The sequence below is a fragment of the Maniola hyperantus genome, chromosome 13, assembly GCF_902806685.2.
Source record: "Maniola hyperantus chromosome 13, iAphHyp1.2, whole genome shotgun sequence".
Classification (NCBI taxonomy): domain Eukaryota; kingdom Metazoa; phylum Arthropoda; class Insecta; order Lepidoptera; family Nymphalidae; genus Maniola; species Maniola hyperantus.
The window spans coordinates 12,265,584-12,275,579 of NC_048548.1; the positions used below are offsets into that span (position 1 = coordinate 12,265,584).

At 46.4% G+C, this 9,996-nt stretch overlaps 1 pseudogene; it reads right to left on the bottom strand.

The window, feature by feature from the left end:
- Window positions 1-3,952: 3,952 nt before the first annotated feature.
- On the bottom strand, window positions 3,953-9,708 carry LOC117987895 (uncharacterized; annotated as a pseudogene).
- Between the last annotated feature and the right edge of the window lie 288 nt (window positions 9,709-9,996).

Below are 9,996 nucleotides of genomic sequence, written 5' to 3' on the forward strand. Positions count from 1 at the left end.
ATACATTTTTGTTTTATTAAACCTATTTAATCAGGTACAAAAACAAAACTTAATTGTTTTTTGTTCGAGAATAAATTGACATTCCACATCACTATTGTAATGTGTCAAACCGGCCATCATAGCGTGCCGCTAGTGTAGTTAAAATTTAAGAGCTTTAGAACCTAAGCTTGCAAGGTCTGTCGCTTTTCTGCTTTTCGCTAATAGGTATAACACACGCACAGTTACAATTGTAGCAAGATTACAATAAACCGCTAAGATTTGGAATACCCTTCCAGCATCAGTTTTCCCCTCCAATTATAATATGGGTACCTTCAAGTCAAGAGTGAATAGGCATCTTCTAGGCAAACGCGCTCCATCTTAGGCTACATCATCACTTGCCCTGGTCTGATTGCAGCCAAGCGCTAGTCTATAAATAAAAAAATTAAAAAAACTCAGCCGATAACAATAATTGAGATAGTTGTAATGTGAATATCAGAACTTTGCTAGTTGCACAGTGTTCAGCCCATGTTCTCATAATGTGGAGCCTTGAGGTAGCTACACGTTAGCATTCATCTCACATCGCATCGTAGATACAACGCGGAGGCGTGAAGGTGAAAGGAATCCCATAGGTGACAAAGGGGTTGTTGTTTGGAGTGTACTTATGAAGTGACGTACTGGTACACTCGCACACTATTTTACGTGAAGACGCGAAACTTTTCTTTCTGTACAAGTTCTTTATCATTTGTATTTCTAAACTAGCTTATGTCAGTCAGTCAATCAGTCAGTCAGCTTTTCCTTTTATATAATACTAGCTGATCCCCGCAGATTCGCCCGCGTAGATTAAGGTTTTTAAAGATCCCGTAGATAGCCTATGTCACTCGGGAATAATGTAGCTTTCTACTGGTGAAAGAATTTTCAAAATCGGTTCAGTAGTTCCAAAGATTACCCCCTACAAACAAACTTAACGAACATTACCTCTTTATATAATAGTATAGATGTAGACTAGCTTACGCTCGCGACTCAAAAATCCTTTCTTAGCGGATGCCTACGTCATAATAGCTATCTGCATGCCAAATTTCAGCTCGATCCGTCCAGTAGTTTGAGCTGTGCGTTGATAGATCAGTCAGTCACCTTTTCTTTTTATATATTTAAGATATAGATTAACTATTTTTTTACAAGTTCCTTGAGAGGATTTAGCACAAGATCAGTGTAAAAATATTGATGTTTCTAATAATTTAAACTTTTGGTTCTAAATAAACACTTTTTCCTCTGTTGTTATTCTTTTGCTGATCACGTTATAGGTACGGTTATTTCAGTTGTACACAATCTCTAAAACTTACCTAATAACACGACTAAATGTACTGCTATCCCTTTTACAATGCTCCCTACGGAAAAACATATCACTAGATAATGACCTGTAAAAGTTTAGAGATTGTGTACACAGAATTAGCCACATGAGGTATACTTTCAAATTCCGTGCAGCTGCACTCTCAATGTTATATGCAATTATTTATCCATTTTGAATAAATATCGCCGATTACTCGATTACTGCATAAACTACGGGGGTTTTTCTTTTTTTTTAAACTTAATAATATTATTATCATGTAAAAGTGTAGGTCTGATTTCCTTTGTGGGTCAATTTGCATGTATTTATTCACACAGCAGTATACCGCGGAGGTGTTAAAAAGACCCCCATGTGACACAAAGGGCTGTCGCGCCGAGTGTGCTTGTAGAGTGACACAGTGCTACAGTCGCCTGTGTGCGACTACCGCACTTGATGCGGCAACTTTTCACACTTCAATACACTGTCTGAATGGTATCATTATTTGTAAGGGTTTAACTATTCCTGCCACCCGCTACTTCTATTTATCTATCTTCTATCATGATCCTTTTCAGATCTTTTACCTACTTATGTCCATCCAAAAAATCACATGGATCCTTTGCTCTGTTGCGGCGTGATGAAGGATAAACCATCAAACAAACATATTTCCGCATTTATATCTATGTAATACGTATCTTCGTTTTCTTTACTCGTTACGTGAACTCTTTTTTTAATTCGGACTTCTGAAAAACAATATTTTAGGAGATAGCAGATAGATAACTACCTCCATTTTTGGATATACAATACATATTTAAATAGCTTTTGAAACATCAAAGATCGTGTCCATATTCTGTAGAGTTTCTTTCATTTATAACAGGAAGTTATTTTTCATTGAAAACACAAGTTACCATCTTTCTTATGTTAACTTTTCTACGTATTTCAAATATTGTTATTTTTACGATTACTATTTTAGAATATAATATTTAATGTAGTAGTCTAACCAATAAATCGTGCCATTTTATTTTATTTTATAATAAAATAGCTAGAGCTTTTTATATTTATAAATAATTCGCGTAGAAACATTATGAAAGTGCTAAATTAAAATTCTTGAAAGCAATTTTCCATCAATATTCATAGAGGCGTCCAGTGTTGAATAGATGAGAGCCAGGCTTAATAAACCCACCTCTTAACTTATTAGTTTGAAGAACTATGCTTCAAATATTTAATGAAGCACCTATTTAGTAATATAATCATATAGCTAGTAAGTTTTAATAGTAGAGACATGTGTATAAAAACCGGCTAAGTGCGAGTCGGACTCGCGCACGAAGGGTTTCGTACCATTATCTATAAAAATAAGCAAAAAATCACGTTTCTTGTGTGGGAGCCCCTTTAAATATTTATTTTATTCTGTTTTTAGTATTTGTTGTTATGGCGGCAAAAGAAATACATCATCTGTGAAAATTTCTACTGTCTAACTATCACGGTTCATGAGAAACAGCCTGGTGACAGACGGACAGACAGACGGACGTACATAATATTTAAATTGTGTTTGAAAAAACAATGAAAATGCTATATGATATGTGATTTACGAAAAGGTCCTTCGAGCCGGATGCGTTTTTATTTCAAAGGTACTTCCGAAGTTTCCTGTATTTCATTTCGAACGGTATATAGAACAGTATCACAAAGGAGCCGCGTGTACCAACGAATGTCACGTTTACTTCACCTACTAATACAAACGGGGAAAATTCTCTTTTCTCCCCACCCACTGAGCTTTATTTAAAAAACCGGTCAAGTACGAGTAGGACTCGCACACGAAGGATTCTGTACCATCGTACAAGATATTCCTAACACTTTTATGTAGAACATTGCAAGTTAATGATGGGCTATACGTTTGGCTTAGTAAATTTTTTTTTGTGATGTAACCACAAATTCACTTTTTTCGGATTTTTCCTTTTTTCCGTCCGAGTGACATACATGTGCGCTTCTGCACATCTCACTATGCTGGATTGGTTGGAATTCTTCAGGAAAACACTTGTTGAAGCACTATTTTCTTTATTCCTTAGGTACTGCTACCGCTAGGTCTGGAGGAGAACTGTACCGGCATACAAAACCGGGCCAGTATTTATTTGAAAATCCCATAAAAAAAGTAGACCATCTGATTGGCTGGCCAATCAGAGGATCTTTACATTGACCAATCAGGAGAGAGCAAGCTCGAGAGGTGTGGCCTACTCAGAGGGGTCTTTTCGACTCCGGGCTATACCGTAGTGAGAGCCGCGCCTCTCGCTCTATAATTATTCCTATCCCTTTCTACAACTATCTCGCTCTATCACTGTTGCTATCTCTATCTACGCTATTTCTCTCGCTCTAAACTATTGCTTTCTCTGTCTACTTTTATTTCCTATCTCTGTTTATTCGTAAAATCTTTATAAAAGGCTATTAAATTTACATAGTAAAATCTTAACAAATCCTAACATACTACGCTACTGTTTATATTCAAGTATGTACTATACATAAGACCTTGCTAAACATAAGTCTATGTCCTACGCCCTAATACCTATTAACTATCTTTATTAAGTTACATGCTAAACATACTATAAAAATCCTATGATAACTATTAAACTATTAATTATTTTCACAAACAAACACTATACACTATATCGTCCCGCACATCCTCCCGCCGTGCGATTATGTCGCATTGTCTGTCGGTGCGGGCGCGTCGTCCGTCGATACAGGCAGGACCACCAGCTTCCTCACCGGCCGTCTCAGCACTCCGCCTTTGGTCCGGATGTCCACTGCGCGCACGACGTTGTCTGGTCCTGGATACGTTGCGATGACTCTGCCTCGGATCCACACGTTTCGGGGCAGGTTGGCGTCGACGACTTGCACCAGGTCGTTGCTCTGGATCGCTGGGCCTCGTCCATGCGGCTCCCGCCGGTTTTGGAGTTCCGGCAGGTACTCCTTCACCCAGCGCGTCCAGAAGATGTCGGCCAATCGCTGCGAAGCTCGCCACGTAGATCTGGAGACCGCATCCTCTTCGTCGAATGTACCTGGCAGCGGTACACGTCCTGGACCTCCCAGCAGGAAATGGTTCGGTGTCAGCGCTTCTGGATCATCTGGACTGACTGAGACGTGAGTCAGTGGTCTGCTGTTGACTGTATATTCCACTTCGGCCAGCAGGGTGGAGAGGACCTCTTCTGTAGGATGGCGTTCGTGGAGTGTTGCTGTCAGCGCCGTCTTCACGGAGCGCACCAGTCGCTCCCAAGCTCCGCCCATGAACGGCGCCCCGGGTGGAATGTAGCGCCAGGAGTTTGTCTTCTTGGCTGCTTCCTCTGCTGTTGCTTCGTCGAGTGCTTGACGCAGCTCCTTGTCTGCTGCCTTCAGGTTGCTGCCGTTGTCCGACCAGACTTCAGTTGGAGACCCTCGTTTCGCCATCATTCTCCTCAGTGCCATCACCGCTGAGTCTGCGCCGAGTGAGCCGGCGATTTCCAGATGTATGGCCCTCATGGTCAGGCAGGTGAAGATGGCCACCCATCTCTTCTGTCTTGTTCGGCCGACGGTCACGGAGAGAGGCCCGAAATAGTCCACCCCGGTGAATGTGAAGGGACGTCTGTGATGAGCTAGGCGGCATCCTGGCAGGTCTCCAGTCCTGGGGTATGGTGGCTTCTGTGTCTTCATTCGGCAGAAAAGGCAGCGTCGTATGACCATTCTTGTTACAGGTCTCAGGCGTAGCACCCAGTACTGCTGTCGGCACTCGTTCACTGTCGTCTCGACGCCGGCGTGGTGAAGCTGCTGATGCACTGCATTCACCCAGAGTCTGATTGTCGAGTGGTCACCGTCGAGCACCATTGGACTCTTCAGATGTTCTGTTATGCCTTCTGTTGCTTGAATTCGGCTTCTCAGTCTGATGGTGTTGTTGACGTACTCGACGCTCAGCTGGTGTAGGCGGCTCTCCTTGTTAAGTGTCTTGCTATTGTTCAAGGCTTCTATTTCTTCTCCGAAGGAGTCCTCTTGAGATGAGCGCATCAGGAGTTCTTCGGCTCTTCGGAGATGTTCTGCAGTGACTGGGAGAAACTTCCTGCTGGACGATGCTGTTGTCTTCACTGTTTGTTTCTGTTTCGTCGCAGGCTTGTTCGTCTTCTTCCAGTTTGGGTCCTTTTCTGTGTTCTTTCTTGTCCTTCTGTAGTTGACACTCTGTTTGGTGGCTCTACAGAGTTCGATGAACTGCAGAACTCGAGCTGTGGTGTACCGGAGTCTGTCCCAGTTTGAGAAGCGGGACACCTCACGTAAGGCTTGTGAAAGCTTCGGCTTGCTTCTGTCTATGACATGGTGTATTCTCTCTTCGCCAGAAGGTTCTTCTTTTTCTGTAGACACTTCGACGGGCCATTGGTCTTCTGCTTCGTAGAGAAAGTCAGGTCCCTTGTACCAGCGGTGCTTCTCTTCGAATGATGTTGGCACGTCTCGCGTAGCGTCGTCTGCTACGTTCAGCTTCGTTGGCACCCAGCGCCACTCGTTGACTTTGGAAGACTCTTCTATTGCAGCCAGGCGATGTGCTACGTAGGGCTTGTATGAGCGTGCTCCTGTTCGGATCCAGGTGAGTACGGTCTTGCTGTCTGTCCAGAACACCTTGCAGTCTGGTTTTCTTTCGTGCTCTTCTATGACTGTTTCGGCGAGTCTTGTACCCATTACTGCTGCCTGGAGCTCCAACCTCGGGATGGACGTCAACTTCAGCGGCGCAACCTTCGCTTTGGCCATGATGAGCGATAGGCTGACTTCACCATCCGGTGTCACTGTCCTCCAGAAGACGACTGCTGAGTAGGCTGCTTCGCTTGCATCGGTGAACACGTGTAGCTGGATTGAAGTGGCGTCGTTGTACTGTAGGTAATGCCTTGGGATTGCCACGCTGCTGAGGTTCTTCAGATGATTCATCCAGTCTTGCCACTGCTCAGCCAGGTCTTCATCTATTTCGTCATCCCACGACGTGCCTCTTCGCCATACTTCTTGCAGCAGCTGTTTCGCTCTTATGGTGACAGGTGATGCGAGCCCGAGCGGATCAAAGAGTGACATGACCACTCGCAGCGCTTCTCTCTTCGTCGGTGTCTTCCCACTGATGAGTGTTGGTGCGACGCGTGCCAAGTTGAGGTTGAAGGTGAGTTCGTCTGTGTTGAGCTTCCAAATGACACCCAGCACCCTTTCTGTCTTCTCTTCTGGCTTGTAGAGTTCCATGTCTTCTGTTGGTTCAACTTCGCCCAGTGCTTCTAACAGTTGAGGCGAGTTCGACTTCCATTGTTTTAACTCGAAGCTGGCCTTTGAGTGCACTTCGCGTACTGACTTCGTGATGCGCACTGCTTCTTCGAGGTTTCTGAAGCTGTCCAAGTAGTCGTCCACGTAGTGCTTCTGTACGATGGCAGCTGCGGCTTCAGGGTGAGCTTCTTTGTGCTGTTCAGCATTCAAGTTCTTGATGTAGATTGCTGTAGATGGAGAACTTGATGCACCGAAGATCAACGAAGTCATTCTATATTCTTCAGGTGGTTGGCTGTCTCTTCGTTCCCCTCGCCACAGATAGCGCAGTGCGTCCCTGTCTTCAGCTCGCAGCTTGACTTGCATGAACATCTCCTTGATATCCGCTGTGACTGCTACTGCGTGTTGCCGGAATCGCATGATGACGCCAGGCAGTGACTGCAGGAGATCAGGTCCTTTGAGTAGCATGTCGTTGAGAGCTACTCCTTTTGTCTTCGCTGCTGCGTCGTGTACCACTCGAAGCTTCTCAGGTTTCATCGGGTTGATCACTGCGAAATGTGGCAGGTACCATGTCTTGCCAGCAGTCTTCTGTTTCGGAGCGAGTTCAGCGTATTCTTTTGAGATGAGAGCTTCCATCTGTTCTGTGTACTTCTGTTTCAGCTTGGGGTCTCGATCGATCTTCTTTTCTATGTTGTGAAGTCGCTTCAGTGAGTTGTGGTAGTTGTCCGGGAACGTAACGTCTTCTTTGCGCCAGAGAAGTCCTGTTTCATATCTTCCATCTTCCTGTTTGGTAGTGGTTTTCTCCAGGATACGAAGTGCTTGTTCTTCCGGATCTGTCTTCGGTTTCTTCGGCTGTATGCAGAGTGCGTCCATTTCGAAATACTGTTTGACGAGGCTGTCCAGGTCGTCTTCTGTTCCCTCTGTGACGTGCGATACGAAGTCGATGCTACGTGCGGCGGCGCGGCTCTGGCTGCCGTGTAGCACCCACCCCAGCGGTGTGAGAGAGGCTACTGGTTGATTGCTATTTCCTCTTCTCACTTCTGTTGTCAGCAGGAGGTGCCAATTATCTTGACCGATCAGGACTCGAGGCTTGATGTCTGCATATACGAGGTAGTCGCGGATGTCTGCCAGGTGTGTGCAGCCGTCCACCAACTCTCTTGAAACCCGTTGTGATGACACTTGAAGGTTCTTCACTGTTCGTGCTTGTATACGTTCTTCATGATCGTTGAGACCTCCAGCTTGATGTTCACTCTTCTTGAGGCTGACTCTGATGTCTTCATGTCGTTGATAGTTTCTATCTTCAAGGGATCGATGGGTCCTGATGCTCCGATGAGTTCGGCTATGCTGTTGTCTATCAATGTCACTGTTGACCCGTCGTCCATCAAGGCGAATGTGTTGAGAGCTCCTTTGGGCCCCTCAACTTGCACTGGAATAATCTTCAGATAGGATTGTTTCTTCTGTATAGTCCACGCCGAGTTGATTATTTCTGTGATTTCGACGCCTTCTTTCTTCTCCGGTGCCTTGGTGTAGTGCAGCATCTTGTGGTGAAAGTATTTGCAGCTGTTGACGCCACACGCCTTGACCCGGCAGTTGTGTGTTCTGTTTCTGTACCGAAGACATCGAAAACATAGGCGTTTGGACTTGGCTATGTCCCATCTTCCGTTTGCATCCGCATTCTTAAATTGTTCACAATCGCTTGCCCCGTGCTCTCCTTCACAGATGGCGCACTTGGGTGTATACTGTTTTTCTGTTACGTTGTGAATTTTCTGCGGCCTTCTCTGTTGCGTGGCAGGCGCATGTGATGTATGTGGTGCCACCTGCTCAGGAAGCGCGTACGGCCCGCAGAGCTCCGCTTCTCTCTTGAGGAACTTCTCCATCTTCATTAGGTCCGGATCTTCTTTCGGCTGTAGCACTGCGAAGTCGTAGTATCTATAGCGCAGCGTAGGTGTGAGCTTGTCCACGACCGTCTTCGAAACCTCCGGGTTGAACATGTAGTTCACGCAGCTGAGTGTCTTCAGAGTCGCGACCACATCGGAGACCTTTGTCGAGAAGATGCAGATGTCGCGCGGTGACTCGGTAAGGCGCGGCAATCCACGTAGAGCTTCTATCTCCATCATAGCGATGGATTCTGGTCTTCCGAATCTGGATTCCAGTGTCTTCATTACTTCTGTTGGGTGCGCGCTGGTGATGAGAAGACCTTCAACTGCTTCTTTCGCTCTTCCCTTCAAGTTTCTTCTTAGACGATTTGTGTTTTCTATTGTGGTGAACATGCTTTCTGTTTCATAGTATGCGGCGCGGAACGGTAGCCATTCCTGATGTGATCCTCCGAAGATGGGCAGCTCGATAAACTTTGGGCGTCGTGCTGCTTTGACGGCGAGCGTGATGGCTTCGGCGAGTTCTGTTAGACCCGGTTGCACTCCCGCCGGTGACTGAAGTGGATTCTGGTGCTTCTGTTGTCCCGTGCTGTTGACCACTGGTTCTATAGGGTAGTGTGGCTCGCTGGTGATCGCTAGCGCGGGGCGTGGGAGCTGTGACTCCAACCAGTTGCCCACTCGTTCGCTCGTCTCGGCTCCGGAGTGGATGGATGCACCATCATCTTCTATTTCATCTTCTGTTTCTTCAGCTTCCATGGCGGCGATGCGGGCAGCGGCTACTTCGACCTGAAGACGTAGCAGTTCTTCCTTGGCCTTCGCTATTCTATGCGCCTTGCTGCGGCTGTGGGTCGACCCCTCCCCCTTCTTGCTAGGGGGGAGTGGTACTTCTTGCGGCTTGACAGTCCTCCTCCTCTTCTGGATGGCCGACGCTTCTCTAGCCTGGCTACGCCCCTGTTCTATAGCGGAGGCCTCCACGGCAGCGGGGGGCCCCAACTGTGTCGCATCGGCGGGCAGTGCCAACGCGACGGTGGTGGGCGCAGACATCTGTGAGGCGGCGGCGGTTGCAGTCATCTCTCTGACTGACTCGGAGGAAGGCACGGCGGACGTCGATGTCTCGGAGGGTGGCACGGCCGTCGACCTGGATGTCGCGGAGGTGTCTGTTGCCGCCCTCGACGCCGTTCGCTCCGACACTGTAGTTTCTGTTGCGGTGGTGGTAGCAGTACCCTCTGATGCGGCCGGAGACTCTTCTTCTGTTGAAGTCTTGCGGTTCTTGAGCTCCTGCCGTGTCACTGGCATATTTCCCGAATTCGATGAATATTCTTCAATTTTCCCGATTTTCCAACGTATCCGGCTCGAAGGACCATTCAATGTGCGCTTCTGCACATCTCACTATGCTGGATTGGTTGGAATTCTTCAGGAAAACACTTGTTGAAGCACTATTTTCTTTATTCCTTAGGTACTGCTACCGCTAGGTCTGGAGGAGAACTGTACCGGCATACAAAACCGGGCCAGTATTTATTTGAAAATCCCATAAAAAAAGTAGACCATCTGATTGGCTGGCCAATCAGAGGATCTTTACATTGA